The 25,511-nt window shown below is 44.7% G+C and overlaps 1 protein-coding gene and 1 non-coding gene across 4 annotated transcripts in view; one reads left to right on the plus strand and one right to left on the minus strand.

The window, feature by feature from the left end:
• The first annotated feature begins 13,116 nt into the window (after positions 1-13,116).
• The window catches only part of grm4 (glutamate receptor, metabotropic 4), a 174,506-nt gene continuing 162,111 nt past the window's right edge, over positions 13,117-25,511 (plus strand). For 2 of the 3 annotated variants that reach the window (XM_061844055.1, XM_061844037.1), the window contains exon 1: positions 13,117-13,334. The gene's annotated coding sequence lies outside the window, so the exon portion shown is untranslated. Of the gene's footprint in view, positions 13,335-23,438; positions 23,981-25,511 lie in introns of those variants that run through there. The other variant, XM_061844047.1, reaches the window with a different exon arrangement.
• LOC133497338 (5S ribosomal RNA) lies at positions 20,738-20,856 on the minus strand. Its single transcript, XR_009794031.1, has one exon. It is a non-coding gene; the product is annotated as a 5S ribosomal RNA (ribosomal RNA).

The raw sequence follows: 25,511 nt of genomic DNA on the forward strand, positions 1-25,511 counted from the left end.
TGTGGTCAGGAAGTGAAGAAACGGGTCCAAGCAGGTTGGAACAGCTGGCGAAAGGTGTCTGGTGTGTTATGTGACAGAAGAGTGTCTGCTAGGATGAAGGGCAAAGTTTACAAAACAGTGGTGAGGCCGGCCATGATGTACGGATTAGAGACGGTGGCACTGAAGAAACAACAGGAAGCGGAACTGGAGGTAGAAGAAATGAAGATGCTGAGGTTCTCGCTCGGAGTGAACAGGTTGGATAGGATTAGAAATGAGATCATTAGAGGGACAGCCAAAGCTGGATGTTTTGGAGACAAGATTCGAGAGAGCAGACTTCGATGGTTTGGACATGTTCAGAGGCGAGAGAGTGAGTATATTGGTAGAAGGATGCTGAGGATGGAGCTCCCAGGCAAAAGAGCGAGAGGAAGACCAAAGAGAAGGTTTATGGATGTGGTGATGGAAGACATGCGGGCAGTTGGGGTTAGAGAGGAAGATGCAGGAAATAGGCTAAGATGACACGCTGTGGCGACCCCTAACGGGACAAGCCGAAAGGAAAAGAAGAATTAATGTTGCACGTTCTTGGAATGTGGGAGGAAACCGGAGAGCCCGGAGAAAACCCACGCAGGCACGGGGAGAACATGCAGACTCCACATGGGGAGGGCCTGGATTGAATCCCCGTCCTCAGAACTGTGAGGCCAACGCTTTCTCGCTGAGCCACCGTGCCACCGTTACATGTTAATGTTAGAATGAATTCAATGAACTTTCTTGACCTTACACAAATACCAGGCAGGAGTTTTTAGTCTACAGCCGCTGGAGCAGTTTACCTGTGTTAGCCATTCTTAGGGTGTTATGCCGTGAGCCTTGCATCTGTCCCGACTGCAGATGTGGAGCCAGTAGTTGCTGCACCAAAAACTGTAATATATGATCAAAAACACGATAACTCGAATGTTTGTGTCAAAATAATCCAAAATGTTCGAGGCCCTGTGCCTCGCGATTGGGTGGCAACCAGTTCAGGGTGTACCCCTGATGACAGCTGGGATGGACCTTTACGACCTTTCAATGACTCGTACAATAATAGCCAATCAGATAGCCGCATTGTCTTGACACGCCCCTGCCGCCATGTTGTCCCACAAACGTTGCTGGTTGCCAGTAGTGTGCGCTTGGAAAAGTTAACGTTTCGAAGAAAATGGTCCTCAGATGCGGTTGGGGAACGTGCAATTCTGATGAAAGAGATCCTGCTAGCTTACAAGGGGCCCGCTTGATTCATTTTCCAAAACCTAAAACAGAGTTGACCAAGTGTCTACGATGGATAGAAGCTTGCGGAAGAGCGCATGTACAACTAAATGTGGACAATATTAAAAAACACAAGACTGTATGTTCGAAGCTAAGTGAGGGAGAAGTATCTTTTCTGAGTTTAATTGAATTATTATCGGTCTTTCATACATTGCAGGAGAACAACTTTCACTTTGTTAGTGTCTCAGTGACCTGCTGAATGAAGTGTGTAATGTTTTATACCGAAGAGTCGGTATGTCATGTAAGAGAAATATCTATTTGCCTATTTGTGTCACATCGGAGCACTTGGTTTGAGTTTGAGCCAAGTCAAATGAATACACCCACTCACTAATAAAGACTACAATGATATTTCTTGTGATCTTTCCAAGTAAAAAGTACTCACCCTGCTTTACATGCGCAGTATGATTCCACTATTTTAGCCTGTTCGATTTCAATTGGAAGTTTGTGAGGCGTCAAACTTTTTTGCATCGATCGCCAACGTTTCGCTGTAACTCTGACATTGCGCCCTGCTCCATCCAAAATATTAATTCCGTGTACATATCTTTGCGTGAAATAGTTGAGACCTCTCTGTAGAACTCTCTTGGACAACTCTGACACATTCGGCAAACAACATAGCCCAATATTATCTGAAATACATGATAGAGAATCCAGTTCACACCTGTTCTGTTCAGTCGCCATTTTGGAAGCTTGTGGGACATGGCTAAGGGGGCGGAGCTGAAGGTCGCCATCGGAAAGGTCCATTGGCTCCACCCTTGTTAGGATAAGCAGCTCAGAAAAGAGATGGATGATGACACCCGATGCAAAGTAGACAGCACTGGGCCAGACCAGGAAGAACTGGATGACAAGAAGTGTTATAAAATGAGAGGTAGGAAGTGAAGGAGTCCCCCTTTGGCTAAATGAAATATGTTCCATAAACTTCCATTGAAGAGGGCCACATTCAAAACACAAATGTTATTATGTATTATTAAATTTATTTAGCGGGACAGGAGGTCAGCTGGTAAAGCATTGGCCTCACAGTTCTGAGGTCCTGGGTTCGATCCTGGACCCGCCTGTGTGGATTTTGCATGTTCTCCTTGTGCCTGCGTGGGTTTCCTCCGGGCACTCTGCTTTCCTCCCACATTCCATAAACATCCGGCATTAATTGGAGACTCCAAATTGCCCCTAGGTGTGATTATGAGTGCGACTGTTTGCCTCCATGTGCCCTGGGATTGGCTGGCAACCAGTTCAGGGTGTACCCCGACTCCTGCCCGTTGACCGCTCGGATAGGCTTCGGCATTCCCTGCGACCCTCGTGAGGATAAGCAGCAAAAGAAAATGGATGGATGGATTAAATTTATTTCCATGCACAAGGGGAAACATCTTTAAGTCAGTCAATCATACACTTCCACTGATATACAGGACACTAACACATTTTATTTTATATACTATATATTGGATACATATGTGTGAGTTATAATTATTGCTAATACTTGTATGAAAAACACTCCTAGGCCATGAAAATAAAACAACCAAATGAAAAACGGGAAGTAGTGCGCAACCCAAGGCGGCCTTCTCATGTCACGTGACCACGTACTCCGCCAAAAGTAATTCATTGCTTTACAAAACAAGGATTTCTTACATTTTCTGCACCAGTCTACCGGAATTCTGTTCCAAATCACAGGTCTACAGTTTCAACTTTCATTTCATTTTGTGTTGTAGACCCTATGGAAAGAACTCTGTCTTGCTTTGTTGTTGTTGTTTGTTTGTTTTTTGTTTTTTTTTTGCGGGGGTGGGGCGGTGGGTTCGGGGGTTGTTTGTTTGATTGATACTCGTTCCCCGTGAAGTCCTCCGAGGCGGACTGTACTCAAGATAAATGGTTGCAAAGAAAGATGTGACTGAACATTCTTTATTGGAAGCTCGCAGAGGCAAGTAAATTATGAATTAGATGCCATATTTTTTGATAAATAAACCACGAACACGGGTTGAATCTTAGGTGTTGGAGTTGCTGTTTAGAATGATCCTTGAAATATTCTCAAAATTTTGGAGTGAAAAAAATTTAAGTGTAGCACTATTATTGCTTTCCAAAAATCTAACAGGGTGGCATGGTGCTGGGACACATCAGAGCGGACGCCTCACAGTTCTGAGGACCGGGTTTCGAATCCCGGAGTTTGCATGCTCTCCCCGTGCCTGCTTGGGTTTTCTCCGGGTGCTCCGGTTTTCTCCCACATCCCAAAAACATGCGACATTCATTGGACACTCTAAAATTGCTCTTAGGTGTAATTGTGAGTGCGACTCTGGCCTGTCTCGATGTGCCCTGCGATTGACTGGCAACCAGTTCATCGTGTACCCCGCCTCCTGCCCGGTGACTGCTAGGATAGGCTCCGGCACTCCTGCGGCCCTTGTGAGGATAAGCGCATAAGAAAATTAATGGATAGATGGAAGATGAAACAAAAAATTGGTAACATTCCTGAAAATAAATTCAGTTTTGACAAATGCTAATTTAAATGAGTCATATCGTTGGTGTTAGCTGTCAAGATAACGGTCATGGATTTATTTCCTCTAATTTAATTGAATTTAATTTAATTTATTTTTTTAAATATAAATTACATCCAGCTATACAGTTTAACCCCCCAAGGGAACTTCTTTCTTTACTGTGCTATATGGTTTTCTCTTGCATGCATGGGCACCACACAAAAAACAATCCAGTCACACGCAGGCCAATCAGAGACGTGAATATCAGAATCAGGTTTTGATGGCCAAGTGTGACAAAACACACAGGGAATTTTTCTCCGGCAGTCGGTGCTGCCCTGGTACGACATTCACAACAAAGAACATATCTTGATATCTTATATCGTGAACATAAGCTGCAGGAAGTTCTCAAAGGGGAAATCCAGTGGTTTGCATTAACAATGTATCCAATTGGTCATGTAATATGTACTCTATTTTGACAATGTGATGTTAAATCCTCTCGCATTTAATAGTGTTTTGAGAAGATTTTTATCGACAATTGTGAATTTTCTGGGGCGGTGCTATTTTCGCGAGTCACATGACCTATCTTTGCAGATTTGACGTGTTACGTGCCGCAACAAAGGCTCGATTACATGGGACACCATTTATGCCCAGCACTGATTTCTTGGATTTTTCCACATCTGATGAAGAAATATCAGAATAAACAGGTCCAAGCAGGTTGGAACAGTTGGCGGAAGGTGTCTGGTGTTCTCTGTGGCAGAAGAGTCTCCGCTAGGATGAAGGGCAAAGCTTATAAAACAGTGGTGAGGCCGGCCATGATGTACGGATTGGAGACGGTGGCACTGAAGAGACAACAGGAAGCAGAACTGGAGGTGGCAGAAATGAAGATGCTGAGGTGAAACGGGTCCAAGCAGGTTGGAACAGTTGGCCGAAGGTGTCTGGTGTTCTATGTGTCAGAAGAGTATCCGCTAGGAAGAAGGGCAAAGTTTATAAAACAGTGGTGAGGCCGGCCATGATCTGCGGATTAGAGACGGTGGCACTGAAGAGACAACAGGAAGCAGAACTGAGGTGGCAGAAATGAAGATGTTAAGGTTCTTTCTCGGTGTGAACAGGCTGGATAGGATTAGAAATGAGCTCATGAGAGGGAGAGCCAAAGATGGATGTTTTGGAGATGTCCAGAGGTGATAGAGTGAGTATATTGGTAGAAGGGTGCTGAGGATGGAGCTGCCAAGGAAGAGAGAGCGAGAGGAAGACCAAAGAGAAGATTGATGGATGTTGTGGGTGTTAGAGAGGAGGATGTACGAGATAGGCTTAGATGGCTGTGGCGACCCCTAACGGGACAAGCCGAAAGAAAAAGAAGATGATCCTCACTTGATGAAGACATAGCAGTACCAGTTGATCGGGAAGACGGAGGAATACTTCTTTCTATACACAGCCGTGAGCGGCTCGACCGCTCGGTTGATCGGGACGACGGAGGAATACTTCCATACACAGCCGTGAGCACTCAAAACACTATTAAATGAGAGCGGATTTAACATCATATTGTCAAAATAGAGTACATACTGTATTACATGAACTATTGGATATGTTAATGCTAACCAGCGGATTTCCCCTTCAGGCAAAAATGAGAAGCCAAAGAGGCTCTAAATGTCGATATTACTTGACGAGCTGTCCACCAAATCATCTGTACCATATCGTTGTGATTGGTTCTCTTGTCAACTCTTTCAGCCTCTTAAAACAAAATTGGCTCTGATTGGATCTTGTCTCTGGCAGACATTTGCGTCTTGTTTTTAGTCTAAAAAAAAAGTCATTCCGTTTTGTCATTGGCTTAGTCTGAGGAAATGTATTTTTATATAGCTTTCATCCCGTTTTATCATCGACTATAACAATGACAGGGGGGGAAAAGGCAGTAAAATTAATACAGATCCACATTAGAGTTTGAATCTTTGGATAATCATCACGAGTATCTTGGGCAGAAGTAGAAATAGGACAAATGGTATATGCACACAGACGCACATGCGCATGGACAAGCTGAGTAAATAAACTACAGAGAGGAAAGCGAGAGAGAGATTAGCTGATACCAGGCCGCTGAGCTTTGTTTCATTCCGTCTTTTCAGTTCTTGTTTGACTTTTGGATCAGATTTTGAATGTCTTTTGAGAAAAGTTGCTCGAGCACTGAATCATTGGACGTTCGGGCGCGTACGGTACATCCCGCGGGGCGGGGCCGTCACCTTCCACGGCACAAAGTCACAAGTATCGACACGAAGACGAGTCATCCGCCGTCAGAGCAGAGAGCAGTTGAAGAATCCTTGTTGCGGTGGGGGCCACCCGCGGCGACAATTACACCGGCGGGGGGCTGCAGTCTCCGGAGGCAGGACAGCAGGCGGACAGATTCATGGCATCGCGCCTGCAACTACAGTGAAGAAAATAAGTATTTGAACACCCTGCTATATTGCAAGTTCTCCCACTTAGAAATCATGGAGGGGTTTGAAATTTTCATTGGAGGTGCATGTCCACTGTGTGAGAGATAATCTAAAAAGAAAAATCCAGAAATCACAATGTATGATTTTTCAATGATATATTTGTGAGATACAGCTGCAAATAAGTATTTGAACACCTGTCTATCAGCAAGAATTCTGACCCTCAAAGACCTGTTAGACCGCCTTTAAAAGTCCACCTCCACTCCATGGATTACCCTGAACCAGATCCACCCCGTACAATCAGTAAGACTCAAACTTTTAATGTGGCCAAGAGCAAAGAGCTGTCCAAAGACACCAGAGACAAAATTGTACAACTCCACACGGCTGGAAAGGGCTACGGGTAAATTGCCAAGCAGCTTGGTGAAAAAATGTCCACTGTTGGAGCAATCATTAGAAAATGGAAGAAGCTAAACATGACGGTCAGTCTCAATCGGAGTGGAACCCCATGCAAGATATCACCTCGTAGGGTTTCAGTGATCCTTAGAAAGGTGAGGAATCAGCCCAGGACTGCACGACAGGACTTGGTCAATGACCTGAAAAGAGCTGGGACCACCGTTTCCAAGGTGACTCTTGGTAATACACTAAGACGTCATGGTTTGAAATCATGCATGGCACAGAAAGTTCCCCTGCTTAAACCAGTACATGTCGAGGCCTGTCTTAAGTTTGCCAATGATCATTTGGATGATACAAAGTAGTCATGGGAGAAGGTTTTGTGGTCAGATGAGACCAAAAGGGAACTTTTGGTCATAATTCCACTAACCATGTTTGGAGGAGGATGAATGATGAGTTCCTTCCCAAGAACACCACCCCTACTGTGAATCATGGGTGTGGTAGTGTCATGTTTTGGGGGGCATTTTTCTGCACATGGGACAGGACGACTGCACTGTATTAAGGAGAAGATGACCGCGGCAATGTATTTTGTGATTTTGGGGAACAACCTCTTTCCCTCAGTCAGAGCCGAAGCACACAGCCAGGAAAACCAAGGAGTGGCTCCATAAGAAGCATATCAAGGTTCTGGCGCAGTCTAGCCAATCTCCAGACCTAAACCCAATAGAAAATCTTTTGAGGGAGCTGAAACTCTGTGTTTCTCAGCGACAGCCCAGAAACCTGTCTGATCCAGAGAAGATCTGTGTGGAGGAGTGGACCAAAATCCCTCCTGCAGTGTGTGCAAACCTGGTGGAAAAACTAAAGGAAATGTTTGACCTCAGTAATTGCAAACAAAGGCTACTGTACCAAATCGTTGAAAAAAATCATACATTGGGATTTCTGGATTTTTTTCTTTTTCGATTATCTCTCACACAGTGGACGTGCACCTACAATGAAAATTTCAGACCCCTCCATGATTTCTAAGTGGGAGAACTTGCAATATAGCAGGGTGCTCAAATACTTATTTTCTTCACTGTGTTCCGTCTGGCTCACTACCGATGTGACCTCCATCATCGCCCGCCTCTTCAGAGTCCGACTGACAATTGAGAACCACACGATCCAAAATACGTCAGTTGACATTTTAAAGCGTCAGCTCAGGTATCGATGGAGCCTTCTGCGGTTATGACAAATGGAAACTTTCATCTGTTATTTGCACCAGGTTTTCCCAGCTTTATTTATGTGGGGATTTATATAGCTTTGAGGTGTTTTTATCTTTATTTAACGTGCCACTTTGTCTCCGTCGCTCACAGGTGGCCTACTCAGAATTTATGTGTGAGCGAGGCTCTGAAGGCGGCGCGAAGTAGCGGTAGACTGACATCTGTATTTTGGTAACAGATGAGCTGCGAAGGGGATGGAAATCTGTTGTCCTCAAGTCAGCAAAAGAAAAATCTTCTTAAAATATTTGTGTGCTGAACTAGATTGTACTCCTGTCTTCAAAAAGTCTTCAAAGGGCTTCTTGAACTATCCATAAAAACGACCTCATTTGACTTTTTAAACCGTCTTCACAAAATAAGACACGCAACCATCATAAAAATTACACAGTGAGTCACTAAAAGTGGGCAAGTAGAACATTCATTTTTTGGTAGGTTTTATATATATATATATATATATATATATATATATGTGTGTGTGTGTGTGTGTGTTTTTTCTCTAGATTTTATTGTTTTACCTGTTATTTGAACGTCATAATTTATGTATGATATTTGGCAATTACTACCACCTTATTTGTATGCGTGCCCTTTATCTCATTTGCCTCTTGCTCTTTCTAATTTTTTTTTTTACAAATGATTTTTGTTAGGTCACTGTACACGGTGACCAAATGTGCCAATTTGAGTGTGAAACAAAAATGTCCCCCCTGTTTTAAAAAATGATTAACATGGAATGATGCATCTCAAACCAACATTTTACATGATTGAGGCAGCATGGATATCAGGACGTTTTCCTCACAGTCAAAAGTTCTGGGTTCGACTTTCGGCCTGGACCTTCCTATGTGGCCTTTGCATGTTCTTGTGTTTGCATAGCGTGGTTCACAGTTTTCAAACTCAAAGCCCACGGGCCAGATCCGGCCCACCACATGATTTTATGTGGCCCGCAAAGGCAAATAATGCGTGTCAACTTCCATGGTTTTTGTCCAAATCTGTACCAAGATTTCAAATCGCCATATCATAAATGATAACCTTGAAATATTGCAAGCATTTTCTGTGTTACCAAGCAACAATAGTTGAAAAACCCATTACCCTTGATGAGGAGGTTAAAGATTTTTATGATTTCAGTCACAACGGACCTCTGAGCAAAAGCGGAACTACAATGTGGCCTGTGAAAAACACCCCCTGACACCCCCTGGCGTAGATGCTCTCTGGATTGACCGTTTCCTCGCACATTCCAAAAACGTTGAATACTCGGTGTGAATGAGCGAGTGAATAAACGTGCCCTGTAATTCACAGATGGGTTAGGCTTCATTACTGATGTTGGTAGCAAGCTTGGCTAGGCTAAGCTAGGCCGCGTTGCTTCAAACGCGCACAAATACGGCTCCAATTTGGGTAGTAAGATTTCACAGAATGATTCTTAGTCCACTGAAGTCATCACCGGGGGCGTCCCACGCTGAGTATTCACAACATTCGGTCCAAATTCATCCATCCATCCATTATCTACTCCTTTTCCAGATCGGTCGCGGGGGAAGTAGCTTCAGCAGGGATACCCAGACTTCCCTTTCCCCAGCCACTTCTTCCAGCTCTTCCGGAGGGATCCCGAGGCGTTCCCAAGCCAGCCGAGAGACATAGTCTCTCCAGCGTGTCCTGGGTCATCTTTGGGGTCTCTTTCAGATGAGACATGCCCGGAACACCTCACCAGGGAGGTGCCCGGGAGGCATCCCCAGCCACTTCATCTGGCTCCTTTCAATGTAGAGGAGCAGTGACTCGACACTGACCCCCTCCTGGATGACCGAGCTTCTCATCCCATCTCGATGGGAGTTCAGTTCTCCCATGATCCTTAAATTATGTCTCTCGGCTGGCTCCTCTACATTGAAAGGAGCCAGATGAAGTGGCTGGGGATGCCTCCCGGGCACCTCCCTGGTGAGGTGTTCCGGGCATGTCTCATCTGAAAGAGACCCCAAAGATGACCCAGGACACGCTGGAGAGACTTTGTCTCTCGGCTGGCTTGGGAACGCCTCGGGATCCCTCCGGAAGAGCTAGAAGTGGCTGGGGAAAGGGAAGTGAGGGTATCCCTGCTGAAGCTACTTCCCACACGGCCCGACCCGGAAAAGTGGTAGAAAATGGATGGATGGATGGATGGATGGATGGACATCACATCACAGTATGGATGATTGTAATTTCACCCTCGACCAAAAGAGGGCAGTAGTGAAAAAAACCCCATCAAGAATTGAAATGACTGTTGATTGCTTGACCCGTTTCAGTGAGAGTGAGCCCTTGAGAGTCCATCCTGGATGCAGGTGTCCGTCCAGTAGTTCCATTACGATACTGTGGGATCACGCTTCCATCACTGTGGGTTGAGTTCCGGTGCGACGGTCCGAGCCCTCCTGGTGCTGAAAAGTCTCCTTGTGATTAATGCGCATGCGCGTATATTTTGTAAACTTCCGGCCAGTCTGAAACGTCCCCACCCACGCTTCAACATGTGCCATTTGGAGGGGGGAAAAAAACATACAGTAGGTGAAAGAGATGTTGCAATAAAATAGCATCTTTTCCTCAGCGACAAATTGGTTGGACAGCGAACACAGCTTGCGCTTTACTTTCTTTTTCCCCAAGTTGATGTCATCAATTTTTCATAAACAATTTGTCCCAGTCCCTTCTCCACCACGAATGCCAAGCGAATAAAGAGATGATGCCGGTTATGGAACGTTAAGTACATTTTGACAAGGTAATTATGTGCTCTGTTATGACCAAAGACATTTGAAAAAAAATGTTTACAGTCCAATTACTCTTGAATAACTCAAAATGCTCACGGATGACTGAAACGCATACATTCTAATTATTCCTTAATGCATCATGAGAACCAAGCATAAATTCGTACCTCATGAGTACACAAGAGAAATTTCCCTTTTAATATTCAAGCTCATTAAACAAACTGAAACATCAGACCAGTATAACGCAAGTGAATTTAAAATGCCGTTTTTAACTCGAGATTTCAGTTTCCATCCATCCATCCATTTTCTTGGCCACTTATCCTCACAAGGGTCTTGGGAGTGCTGGAGCCAATCCTAGCAGTCAACGGGCAGGAGGAAAGGTACACCCTGAACCGGTTGCCAGCCAATCACACAGCACATTGAGACAAACGGCCGCACTCACAATCGCACCTATGGGCAAATTTAGGGTGTCCAATTAATGTTGCATGTTCTTGGGATGTTGTCACGAACCTCCGGTATGGGGGCGGACCCAAATGCCGGACTTCAAGGTAGAGGCATTATGTTCAAAGTGGTTTATTCCGGAAACCGGGTCATACACGGTGGAGCAGTCCGACAAGGCGGAGGTACAGAAACGTTAGGCTAGGCGGGATCCAAGAGACATGCAGCAAGGTCCGATGACTATGGGGCAAACTAAGAACTCAAAAGGACAGGATCAAATAAAAGGGCACCGAATCGCTGTGACTTGGGTTACTCTGCATTTTGGCTAACACGAAGGAACAAGAAGCTAATGGAACTAAAACTAATGGAAACAAATGAGTCCACTTGGGGGCGCCGCTGTCCTTTACGTCACTTCCTGCTTCTTCTCGAAAACAAATCCTCGAGAGCATTTTCATGGTGTCTTTTGTCTTTTGCTCCCGCGCAATCCATTTTTCACGACAAACCTGGTCTCTTCCAAACTTATGAAGGGTAAATCCATCCTCCCGAGTGTTCAAGCAATGCCCAGCAATGCAACGAGCCAGCATTTCGGCTAACACGAAGGAACAACGACCTACCTTCCTAGCGGTAAAACCAATAGAAACAAACGAGTCCACTTGAGGGCGGTCCTGCCATGTACATCACTTCCTGCTTCTTTTCGAAAACAAATCCCTCGAGAGCATTTTCATGGCGGGAGTTACAAAAAGCTGTTTATGTCTAAATCAGGTTTTGTGGTGGGGAAAAAAAAAACGCATGGGTCCATGTCGGCTGCTGTTTTTTTTTCATGAATAACACACTAAAAATCATGCATGTCATGACAGTGGCCCTTTAACTGAATTAATATACTGTAAATGGATGACTTGAAGAGGAGCATCAGTGATTCACGGACTGGAGGAAATTTATAAAATATGTGCCGGCCAAATATTTGTTGAAGAGAAGTAGTGGACTCAGGTCTTTAAGTTGATGCAGGAAAACAGCCCTGCGCATCGGCTCAGCTTTGCTATAAAATGCACTTATGAAGCAGATGTTTCATGAAATATTTATTAGTCAGCCGTTATAAATGATAATGCTTAAATCGACTCTCTGCGATTAGAAATTATTAATTATGTTAAAATTCCATGTTTTCGCTTTGGGCGTTTTCGTCATTGCTATTCATACGTATAAGTAGATATAAACCATGATATCTTTTCATAAACACATTACGTTCAATGTTGCGCTTTCATCAAGTAATCGGAAAAGCTTCAAACGGGGCTTAAATGCGGCACGATTAATCGAGCGTAATGCGGTGGAAAAAGACGCACGTTAATAATATATTTTTTAACAGAACACTTCTTTGCACATAATGTTATCTTTGTTTTAAATGAAATGAAAAAATTATTATGGAGATTTGTGAAGAGCATTGTCAGTGTCATTACATAATAGTAAGTAACCCAGGTTGAGGTCTCTAACACTTGTTACAATATCCGCACGGCCGGAGTGAAAAACGCATCTGGACAATGGACGCCGCTGCGTCACGTGGTCCAAAGATAAAAGAGGCACTGATTGGACTGATGGATCAATACGTGCAATCAGCGGCATGGCGATTTAAAAAAAAAAAAAAAGAATAATTGCAATTCCAATGAGAATACGACAAAATTGCCCGAGACGTGATGATCATGAAGGGTGTACTTGATAATCTAGAATCGTGCACGACCCCCACTCCCCCCCCCAAAAAAATAAAAAACTGCAGTAACCCTAAAAAGACGCAAGTGGGCGCTTTACTAACAGATGTTCACCTATGGCGGGGGGAAAAAGCTGACGGGAGCGCTTCCAACTTGCTCAAGCCCCCCCCCCCCCCCCATCAAACTGAACGCAGGGATGGATAAGAACTAACAGGCTCGAATAACTGCAACTCATAAAATTATGGATCCGGTTGCTGTCGTACCATAGGTGACTGCCATTTATTATTATTATTAGTTTTTTTTTTTTTTTTTTAGGGCAGCGCATTTGTTTCTATTTTCTCAAGTCTCTCGAGCACAGAGCGCGCTGTAGTTACAGTGGTGATTGGAATTTAAGGGTGGGGGGGGTGTAAAAAAAATCTTCTGGGGGCGGGAGGGATTGCGCAATCAAAGTGAGGATTCGGGAGAACAGGGAGGCTGAGGAGAGAAAGCAGGAAATCCCTTCAGCAGCAGCAGCAGCAGCAGCAACACACGCCTCTGGACAGCGTCTGAAGCTGAAGACCGGGAAGACAAAAGCAAGGCTGCAAAGTGGAAGTTCAAATCCTCCTCGTCCGAAAATTGTCCGTTGCAAACAAAGAAGCAAGAGGAGCAAACTAACAAAGCCACCGGACGCCAACAGCATAAGTTTTCATCCAAGTCACTTGGAAGATTATCCACGGTAATGTGTGTTTTATTTCCGTGCGCGTGCGTGTCAGCAGCATGCAATGGAGTGTGACACAAGTCTCAGTGCGTCTTGTGTTGCACATTTTTCGCCTCTCTTTTCTCCTCTTGGATCGTTTCGGAGAGGCTTGAGGAACACCCGGTTGTTGTCGGAGTGGGACGATGTGCGTGGTGATCAATTCGGTGACACGATGGCTTCGACGCGCACGTGGACTTGACGGAGGTCGACCTGTGAAATATCGACGCGTGCGTATGAAAGGAGCGCGGCGTTAGTTTTTCCCGTCATCGCGCGTTCAACAGATGAATCAGGCTCGCCCAAAGGCTTTCGAGCGCAAACGAGCCACCACTCATCCATACAATGGAGCCCTTTATCGGCTGCATGTATGGGAGCCCCCCACCCCCACCACCCCTCGTCCCCTTGCGCCTCGATCCCCTTTCCGCTCTACTTGGCTCGGCGGGGGCTCCACTCCAACAGGCACATCCGAGGAATCCATATAGATGTAATCGCGAGAAATATATGTAGAGCCGCTGATGCGCGCGGCGGAACGGCCGAACTTCAAAGTCATGCAAATCAGAGGAGGTTTCTTTGCGCATTTCTGCAGACGCGCCGGTTTGCTTGTTCGTGCACGTCGTTGGGTGGTTTGCGCTTTACCACTTTCAAGCCTCGCTTGACGTCTTCCTCTCGCTTATGCTCGTATGCATCGCTGGCAGGTGATATGTATGCCGTGCATTCAATATCATACTTCAGAAGCTTTCAACTACTCTAGTCTCTCCAGATGCGAGAAGTCATTTTTTTTTATAAGTGTGTCACGCAGATATGTAACCCTTCTGTAATAACTGTACGTTCTTCTGGTGATGCAAGAGATTTGAAAGATTGCACTTGGTCAAAGTTTGGATAATACCCCCCTCGGTGATTTTTTTTTTTTTTTAAGTTGGTGATCATGGCGCTTGTCATTAGCTGGAAAAAATGCAAATATATTTGAATTATTTCCTCAGCAAAAGTGGTTCATCTGGTATCCAGCACGTAACACCGTCATATTAAAATAAACAAATGATCTAATAAAACCTCACATAATGTTTTTTTTTGTTTCATAGAGTTGGGATAGGCTCGATGGCTGCACAGTGGTTCAGTTGAAAAGCTTTGGCCTCACAGTTCTGAGGTCCTGGGTTCAATCCCGGACCCACTTGTGTGGAATGTGCATGTTCTCCCCGTGCCTGCGTAGGTTTTCTCCGGTAACTCCGGTTTCCTCCCACATCCTAATAACATGCAACATTAATTGACACTCTAAATCAGGGGTGTCAAGCTTGTTTTTGTCATGGGCCACATCGTCGTTACGGTGTTCCTCAGTGACACCAGAAAAATCTTTAACCGCCTCATCATATTTACACATTACATTTATGGATTAATTTTGGAATCGGAAATCAAGGGTAATGGGTTTTTCAACTATTGTTGATGTTTCGTAGCGCAAAAATGCTTGCAATAATGCAACATTATCTTTCATATGACATAACTATTTGAATTTATGATACAGATTTGAACAAAAAAAATCATAGAAGTTGATACAGATGATTTGCCTTCGAAGGCCACATAAAATCATGCAGTGGGCCGGGTCTGGCCCCCGGGCCTTGAGTTTGACACCTGTGGTCTAAATCGCCCCTAAATTGCCCCTAGGTGTGATTGTGAGTGCGGCTGATTGTCTCCATGTGTGAATGGCTGGCAACCATTTCAGGGTGTACCCCGCCTCCTGCCCAATGACATCTGGGATAGGCTCCAGCACTCCCCGCGACCCTCGTGAGCATAAGCGGCAAAGAAAATGTAAGATAGGAAAACCCACATCTATCCATTTTCTTAGCCACTTACATTATCCCCACAAGAGTCGTGACGAGTGCTGGAGCCTATCCCAGCTGTCAGGGGGCAGGAGGCGGGGTACACCCCAAACTGGTTGCCAAGCAATCGCAGGGCATTTGAGACAAACTGCCGCACTCACAATCACACCTATGGGGCAATTTAGAGTGGCCAATTAATGTTGCATGTTTTTGGGATGTGGGGAAGGGGAAACTGGAGTGCCCGGAGAAAACCCACACAGACATGGGGAGAACACAGGCGGGTCCGGGATTGAACCTGGGTCCTCAGGCCAACGCTTTACCAGTTCTCACCGTGCCTCCGTGGATTTTCTCCAAGCACTCCAGTTTCTCCCTCCCCACACCCCAAAAACATGCATTAATTGGGCACTCTAAATTGCCCCTTGGTGTGATTGTGACTGCGACTGTTGTCTGTCTCCATTTGCGCTGTGTTTGTGGTTCAGAGCGTACCCCACCTCCTGCCTTACGATAGCTAGGTCTTACCACCCTTGTGAGGATAAGTAGCTCAGCAGCTTCGCGTGGGGGGAACGGGCACTGACTGGTGTTTGTGCCTATCCACCAAAGAGCAGTTCAGAGTACCCTCCCTTTTTGGAGTACTTGGAAATGGTGCTCGAGAGATACTCCTGCTAGGGGATTTCAATGATCACGGAGGCAATGACGATAAGACCCTGATCAGAACCCAAACAGTGTTCTGTTATTGGACACGCTAGGGAGACTACGTCTCTCGGCTGGCCTGGGAACGCCTCGGGATATCCCCCCCCCCCGGGAGAGCTGGATGAAGTGTCTGAGGATAGGGAAGTCCGGGTATGGTGGTGGTAGTTTATCGCTCTCCGTAGAGAAAACTACCAGTCACTACTGTGTCAATGATGGATTGAACCTCTCGCCCCATCTCCCCTAATGGATTCTTGGGAGCCCTCTAGATGCTGACATGCAGTCAAGCTGTTCCATTTTTGCTGTCACCGAAGTGTATTCACTGTGGCAGACTTAATGATTACGGTCCGGGTCCAGGGGATCAGCTGTGGGATAAAGACAATTACTGCAGAATTTACTGTAGACAGAACAGAAACCCTAAAAATGTCTCGTCTCGGCGGAATACCTGGAAGTCCTCATTAAGCAACAACGCTTGGAGAAGCACCAGTAAACAAAGCCAGTGAACTGACTGTCGGCGCAACATCTGCTACTTTCAACTTTTACATATCCAAACAATCATTTCCTTCATATTCCTGCAGTTTCTTCTCCACGCTGGTGTGGCTTCGTGTGATAACTTTGCGTTCCTCTGAGTGTCTGACTCGAGCACAAATGTCTGCACAGAGACTGCTAAGTTACCAGACAAGCAAACATCGAGATGCTTGACGATACCGATTTTTATTTTTTCGTTCCATACAGCGGCGCGGAGTTTGGGACCTGGGACTTCGGTGACGTAAACCCGTCACCATCACGTTGCAAAAATCCTAGACGTGTATAACTGTGTTATTACTGTGAGACAGCGGCATTGCCAAACTTGAGGATGAATGGCATGATTCATAAAGCAAGAAATACATTCATATTCCAAAACATCACCTCCAAAGCAATGGTAAACAATAAACTCTTACTATATTTCGCTTTATCCACACCATCAACTCCAAACCTCTACACTCGCTATTTGTATAAACGACATTGTAGCAATTCACAATAGTTATCTAATAACTTGACAAAAACGTCAAAGCTTAAAATGAAATATTCACCGCCGATGCTGACGGTGATAGCTAATATTGTATATACTGCTCAGAAAGTACCTCAAAATCCTTTTCCGGGTTGACAACAAACCAGACCAAAATACGTTGGCTGACCTAGCCCCACAAAATCGAAAAGAAAAAAAAAGTGGCCATGAAAATAGATTTTAAATTATGCATTTTTTAAAAAAATTCTGCCCTGAATCATCATCTTCATTAAAATCAATTCTATTTCTAATAATTCTTCTGGGTGAGATACATATTTTTTTCGCAGTCTCTTGAGTCTTTCACTCGCTGTTGAGGATCCAAGCAAGTTGCCAAATTACCACTTTTCAGAAAATGGAATTACTAAGTCACGTGTCCCCTTTAAGCTTTTTCAAAAAGGTGATGCAAGTTATGTTTCCGTCGCAAGGAGTGTGTAACAAGTCGCGGTGTCATATACATAATTGTTCTTCAAGAATATGATGCACAATCATCCACGAAAAAGGCCTTGCATCATCCTTTTAAACAGGTGAAGTGTATTTAAATATTTCATGGCGCGCGATGGAGCTTCATCAGCGCGCAAACAAAACATCTGTGAATTTTTTTGACTTCCAGAGAGGACGAGACACTTTTCTCTCTCTGACATGCACGGACGCCGAGTTCCGCTTTTTGCTTCCGTGGCGCCGCTTTGTAAGTGATGCTTAATCTGCCGCCGTGCTAATAGCTTGCGAGGACTCACTCCCGCTTCCATCACTGACATTGTATAAATGCAATATTCATCTTAATTGTTCGTGCGTATGTCGAAAATTAACCTTTGCGGCGAAGAAAATGAGTATTTGAACACCCTGCTGTATTGCAGGTTCTACCATTTCAAAATCATGGAGGGGTCTGAAATTTTCATTGTCGGCGCATGGCCACTGTGAGAGAGAAAAAGCAGAAATCACAATGTATGGTTTTTTTTGTAACTATTTATTTGTGTGATTCAGCTGCAAATAAGATACATTCTTTTAATTTAATTTTAATATCCAGAAAATGCTCGGTTTTCTCTAATTAATTACAGCAACATTAGCATTTTTTCATCAACATTTTATTCATGAATGGTGTTGAAGTTTAGTTTTCACTTCCAACTTTTTTATTTTTATTTTTTTTCCACACACTTTATGACCACCTACTCCATCGCCATTAAACCGAGTTATTGATCCTTTAAATGTGTGCGATCACCGCGATCTTTATGAAGCGCTCATTCAGTGCAGCGAGACACTGAGTAAGGTCCAAGAGAAAAATGCGGCCAAAGCTGCTGCCGGCCCCGATAAAATTGCACCTCCCAACCGAGAGATGACCTACTCGTGTCTGCTGCATCTTGTGTGCGATTCCTCTCTGAGTCATCAAAGGCGCCACTGAAACAGGTAGCAGATGAGAGCTGGAAGATGACTCGGAGGAGCGCCGTCACAATGACTTCTGAAACCGTAAGATGATGACTGCGACAGCTTCGGGGCATTTGCCTTATCAATCGGGACAAGAGTCTTTGAGTCTGCTGTCTGTTCTCACTCATCCATTCAATTATCCGAGCCGCTTATCCTCACAAGGGTCACGGGTAAGACGGAGCCTATCCCAGCTAGCTTCGGGCGAAAGGCGGGATCCACCCTGAACTGGTCGCCTGTCAGTCGCAGCCAGATATCGACACAGTCACCGAGCGGGAATCGATCCCACGCTGCCCGCACCGAAGGCAGGCGTGTGTACCGCTACACCATCAGTGACTTTTTCTCTATTATCATCAGACCTGAAATGAGTTTCAACCCGCAGGACCAGTAGAGATATGAAAATATGGTTTGCTGGAAAAATTGTTTCCTCAGCAAAAGTGGTTCAACTGGTATCCAGCACATCGGACCATCATATTAAAATCCATAAATTATGTAATAAAACCCCACACTACGTTTTTTTTTTTTTTTGTCAAATAGTTGGGATAGGCTCGATGGTGGCATGGTGGATCAGCTGGTAAAGTATTGGCCTCACAATTCTGAGGTCCTGATTCAATCCCGGACCCGCCTGTGTGGAGTTTGCACGTTCTCCCCGTGCCTGTGTGGGTTTCCTCCGGGCGCTCCGGTTTCCTCCCACATCCCCAAAAACGTGCAACATTAATTGGCCACTCTAAATTGCCCATAGGTGTGATTGTGAGTGCGGCTGTTGTCTGTCTCTATGTGCCCTGCGATTACCTGGCAACCAGTTCAGGGTGGACCCCGCCTCCTGGCTGTTGACAACTGGGATAGGCTCCAGCGCTCCCGGGACCCTCGTGAGGATAAGCGGCTAAGAAAATGAATGGATGGATGGATAGAACAATGTCATGTAGGTAGGTGCAAATGAAGCTTTTGGAACTGCTGGATATTCAGACTGGGTGAGGAAAAATATGCTTTCTTGAGTATTTTCTGACATCCGGAATCAATACCAAATGTATGTTTTACATATATATAATATATATTAAGTTATACTGTGTATCTATGTCTATTTTTTTATTGCTCACAGATGCATCATGAGTCACGGTTAGTTTGACTGCCTATTTCTGGTCTCTTGGTAGGAAGCAACAAAAAAAAAAAAAAAACAACAACAATTGCAAATCTTGCTCACACAACTCTGAATGCAAACATGCTACATCAGAAACATAGAAATGAGTGGGCAAAAATGTACGACTTCTCACTCAAGATTAGTTGTTGTTATGGACACCAGCGCCAGGCAGGCCGCTCAAGCCCAAGTTCCTAAATCCCGCAATCCTCCGACAGCCACCCGGCACTATTCCTGTCTTCCCTCGCCGGTTGTTTCATCGGCTGGAGACATTTCCAATAGTCTGTGTAGTTGGGAGGGATTGCTGCACTTGCTGAGCTATTTTATGTACCGTTCTCGAAAAACGGTCAGCCTTCTTCTTATTCTTTTCCTTTCAGCTTGTCCCGTTAGGGGTCGCCGCACCATGTCATCTTTTTCCCATCTCGTGCATCTTCTTTTCTAACCCCCACTGTCCTCATGTCCTCCCTCACAACATCCATCAACCTTTTCTTTGGTTTTCCTCTCTCTCGCTCTTTTGCCTGGCAGCTCCATCCTCAGCACCCTCCTAACCAATATACTCACTCTCTCGCCTCTGGACATGTCCAAACCATCTACGTCTGCTCTCTCTAACCTTGTCTTCAAAACATCCGACTTTGGCTGTCCCTCTAATGAGCTCATTTCTAATCCTATCCAACCTGCTCACTCCGAGCGAGAACCTCAACATCTTCTTTTCTGCCACCTCCAGTTCTGCTTCCTGTCGTCACTTCGGTGCCACCGTCGCTAATCCGCACATCATGGCCGACCTCACCACTGTTTTGTAAACTTTGCCCTTCATCCTCGCGGAGACTCTTCTGTCACATAGAAGACCAGACATCTTCCGCCAAGTATTCCACCCCCCTTGGACCTGTTTCTTCATTTCCTTACCCCACTCACCATTCCTCTGTATTGTTGACCCCCATGGGTGAAAATAGCAAAGCAAGTCATTCCATGTGCTCCACAAACAAAATTCTCCCTGGAACTAATCGCATTTTTGCACCAGCTCTGCTCGCCACTGAACGCTTCCAGATCCAACACTGAGATCAGATTTTCCCATGAACCTCCCGGTGCACCGAAGAATGTTAGATAGAAAACACATTTCTCCTCTGACTCCAACCCCTGCTCTACAGTAGCTACAGCACAATCTTCTTCTTCTTTTCCTTTCGGCTTGTCCCGTTGGGAGTCATCTCAGATGAACGCACATTTGTTTGGCACAGTTTTACGCCGGATGCCCTTCCTGACGCAACTCCTCTGCATTTCAGCCGGGGAGAGAAGCTTACAGCACCCGGTATTCCCAGGCGGTCTCCCACCCAAGTACTAATCAGGGCCAAACCCGCTTAGCTTCCGAGACCTGACGAGATCGGGCGTTCTCGGGGTAGCATGGCCGTAAGCTTAGCTACAGTACAAGTACAAGAAGAATACTGGACAGGATTAATCGCAGCCCTGTGCCCTCCTTGTTTCATCCCGAGTGAATAGAAAGGATTTGGATAAATATGAGGGAGCAGAATGTGATTGTCCCCCAGCAAAAGGCATCAACATATTGACCGTAGAGATCCTGCTTCAGGTCACTCTTGATTGCTTTGCACAAATTAGCCTGTGAAAGACTAATGGAAAAACTCAGCAAGACTGTACGGGGAGGAGGGCGCTTTTCACGTCCTTGTTAACACTCGTGTGCAGCTTGGCTCAAACAATCACATCCCCAACAACTTTCTGAGTTATGTTCAAAAAGATTCAATTGTAAAAGAAGACCACCATTAGACGCCTCGGCTGCTTCTGTGCTTTGCTTCGTAATGGGCCCGTCGGGCTGCAACGTGCACCGCGGGTCCACTTAATGGCGTGCTGATGTTTGAGCCCATTACTCAGAGAATCCTTGTCATCGCCCTTGCCCCCCCCCCCCCCCTCCAGCACGCACCCCCAACCCCGACTCCCCCCCTCACTAGTCACACTCCCACCCCAGCCATGAGCACCACGCTGGAGCTGGCTCCCCCTCGTAATGAGATGTCTGCATATACACGCAAAGTCCTGATCAAGAATGCAGCGACTGCACTCTGGGGTACTGTCGACCGCTCGCAGCTTTCGTGTTTGACACCTGTGAATGGGGGATTATAAGGTCGCACACACACACATTCACAAATACAAAGTATATCAATACCCAGTGGTGGGCTTCAGCAGTCACGGGAAAAAAAAATTAGCATGAAAACAAAAACATGGAAGTGTGCATATGAAATTCCCAGCATAATGCGAATTTGGGCGGCACGGTGGAGCAGCTGTACAGCATTGGCCTCACAGTTCTGAGGACACGGGTTCTGTCCCCGCATGTGTGGAGTTTGCATGTTCTCCCCATCCCTATGTGGGGTTTCCTCTCACATCCCAAAAAGCAGGCATTCATTGGAGACCTTAAGTCAGGGGTAGGGAACCTATGGCTCGTGGCCCTTTTGGTGGTTGTCCATAACCAGTGGTCCCCAACCACCGGGCCCCGGACCGGCACCGAGTCATGGATCAGCTGGTACCGGGCCGCCGAAGTAACAATTAGTTCCGCTGTATTCATTATCCGAGTCTGAAAAACTCTAACCCTATTTTGACAAATGACCGGATTGTCTGGGTTAAATATCTCGATCACTTGAGCGCCAAATTTACCCCCGCAATCTTGAAAAAACACATCTTTGGAAAAATTTCTTTTCGATGGGGAAAAGGCCCAGTGAAGAGATCAAAGAAGAGCCGACAACTTCCAAGAAAAAGAAAGTTATTAACCACATCAAAACACTCCCTTAAAGTCGCGCCATTTTGAGGAGCTTTGTGGATGTAGATGCTTCTCTTACACACGAAAATAAGATGGTTACCCAGAGGCAAATCGCTCACAAGGGTGTTTAAATTACGACAGCCGCTGCAAAGATTTCTCTCATTTCTGACATATCTGTAAAACGGGGTTTTCTGGAGTGACAGCGACCAAAACAAAGCAACGTAATAGACTGGATATAAATAACAAACTTCGGGTGTCATTGTCTCCCAGTTCGTTACCACCTCGTTGCAGAGAAACAAGCTCAGGGCTCGATTTAGCGTGATGGTGAGTTAAAATTGTCGTGCACTTTAAATTCATTTTCGTAGCGTATCTGTATCTTATTTTGAAGGCTTGTTTAAACGTTACCCTTAAGATAGTGCTCGGGCTGTGGTCGCCAACTGAGGGAAATTGTTCAAACTGACAAATTTATTTCAGCTGTTGAAAAATAACATTCATGGAGTATTTAATAATAATAAAAAAAGTTAGAAAAATTAGAAAAATTTACTTTGACACCGTTAAAGTTTGTTTGTAAAGTTTTTTTTTTTTTTACATTTTCTGATGAGCTTAATTCACTTGAACAAAGTTTTGTTTACGGTCGTTGTTGTTCACTGTTCACTCTCTGCTTCCCCTTTGTAGGTCGACATTTTTTTTCTGAAAAAGCGATGTCAATATTTTCCCAAACTTCTATCAGTCGATAAGCAAGAAAACACATTTTCTGAAATATTATATCTAACTGATTGACAAAAAAATGGTTAGTTTTTTTTGCTATGTTATGATAGTAGAAAAAGTTAACGAGGTAATATGCAAGGTTTCTGGTAGTCACCTTGTTATATGTCTTTCCTTTGCACTTAGCCTTTTTTTGGCTTACCAAGTAAAGGCGAAGTAAAAATCTTCCGTGTTACTAGAACTGAAAAAATGTCAAGCTCACACCACCAGTTTTAATTCTGCATGCCAAACTTTGAGGAACAACCCAACCATAATCCAACCTGGAAAACCACCTCCTACACACGTTTTGGGAGTACCAAGATGGCGACTAACTGGCTTCAAACAATCGACATACCGCTTGATGTATATACGCTATCCGGCGGTTTTATGCTTTTTTTTTAAACTATATATTTTATATAAGTGGTTGGGGACTACTGCTCATAACGACATTTTGTACATGTGAGCTCTGTCGTGCAGAGAAGGGTTGTCCTTGTGGGGTTACTGTAGTTAGGTGTGTGAGGCAACGCAAGTGACGTAGAGACAGTTTGGCCTCGTGAGTTGCCGTAATTTTTGCGTGGGATTCGGTGTCCAGAGGTGCCGAAGGGTTTAACTCTGATCGTGTAACAATTCATTATGGAAACGCTTTTGACAAAGGTCGCTCAAAGAAAAATGTATGAGGAGTAACGAAGTTTTCAACAAGAATTAGAATGGACAGCCTTTGTGGAGAGGGAGGCTTCTGCTGTGTGTGGAAATTCACAGATGGTGAGGATGGCAAAGCATTCGTACTCGACGTTGCCAATCAACACTTAGCCAACTTTGCATCAAGACAAGATAATCAAACAAATAAAAGACACGCCTTTGTCGGCAAGAACTGTTCACCATCCTACCAGCGTGATGGCAAATCTAATTGAATTATGTTCATGATTAATTGACGGAAATCTCAACGCCTCCGTGAAGATTAAAATGAGGATGTACGAAACAAGACTATCAAACCATTTGCAAAACCGGGAAGCACCTGAAGTCGCATTCATGGTAAGAAGCGCTTTTGTCATCATTGGTTTGCAACATCATAAAAATGTTATTTAAAAGAATTCAGAGACTTTATTGCACTCTAAAAGTGTTGATTCTACATAAATGCGCAAATACACCTGCATTTAATTTTTTTTTAAATATTGCATGGGTCTTTTGAAATTCCGTTTTGAAATATTTGGCATTCATGGCTCTCTCAGTTTAAAAGGTTCCCGACCCCTGGCCTAAATTGACCCCTCCGTACAGGGCACTTAACCACGCCTCCTGAAGTTACGTCACCCCACGTGTGCTAACCTCAGACAAACAATTAGCAAAAATGGCGACGCAGGAAGAAAAGACTAGAGCGAAATTGTCTGATTTACCAGCTGATTTCTCACTCGCATTCTTAGCGAATAGTGAAATATCGTTGAAAAGCAGACAGCAGGGCTTCAAGTATTTCAGCGAGGGGTATTTCAATGGTATTTGCATGCATATCGACGGAGAAACCATTGATAGCGCGAGATCTTTCCGGAGACAGAGGAAGACCGAGAAGCCACATAATATAATATATTATAACCCAAAGACGAATTCGTCATTGACAGTTTCCTGTTTTCGTGTTACATATCACACTTGTGTGCAGAATCTGCATGTGTATCTGTATAGCCGTTTGTGAGCTGTATGAAGGAAAAGAAGGCGAGGCTTGATTTACGAGTTGTTTCTCTCGTTTTTTTGGTGTAACGTCACGCGCTCCCCTCAATAATTATTCTTGAATTAGTGCCGAACCTACGTAAGTCCCGACCGAGTACGACAATCACTACTTTATAGTGTCCTAAAACATCCTTCCTTCAGTCTTGGTGTATCGGTGCACGTCGAAGGCTTTTAGGACTCGCTAGTCCGGTTTAGCTTAGCTCGGTAGCCGACAACAGAGACACGTTTGTGCAGTTAGATCATCGCAAAATATCGCTCAACACAGATCAAGTGTGTCAATCATTCACACGTAGCTATGTTATGCAAGCGAAGAACTGCTAATTCATTTATATGAGACATGTATTGAAAATCAAATATGGGGCTTACCTTCGTGCAAACATATCTGTTCCGGTTGATTTTAGATGGATTCAGTTGATCATACGGTCTTCCTCAAAGTTTTATCCATCAAAGACATATTTCGTACTCTGTCTTCTGTTCCGGTTGATTTTAGATGGATTCAGTTGATCATGCCGTCTTCCACAAAGTTTGATCCATCGAAGACATTTTTCGTACTCGGTCTTCGGTTTTGGAAAGGGTACGAATTGAACTCCAGCAACTAGCCTTTAGGATACCTGTCGTCACTATTACAAAGTCCGTGACTACACCTCTTAACCATATCGATTGTGAAAGAACCCAAATACGCAATAAAAGCTATCAAAAGCTATACTGGACCAATAGTAATAGCGGACGCCAACAAGGGGCGTGGTTTATGCAGATCTCTGGCGTCTGATTGGTCAGTGACCCGGATGACGCAATTTCTACGGAGGGGTCAATTGCCCCTAGGTGTGATTATGAGTGCGACTGTTGT

This window comes from Syngnathoides biaculeatus, chromosome 2 (genome assembly GCF_019802595.1).
Source record: "Syngnathoides biaculeatus isolate LvHL_M chromosome 2, ASM1980259v1, whole genome shotgun sequence".
Taxonomy (NCBI): Eukaryota; Metazoa; Chordata; class Actinopteri; order Syngnathiformes; family Syngnathidae; genus Syngnathoides; species Syngnathoides biaculeatus.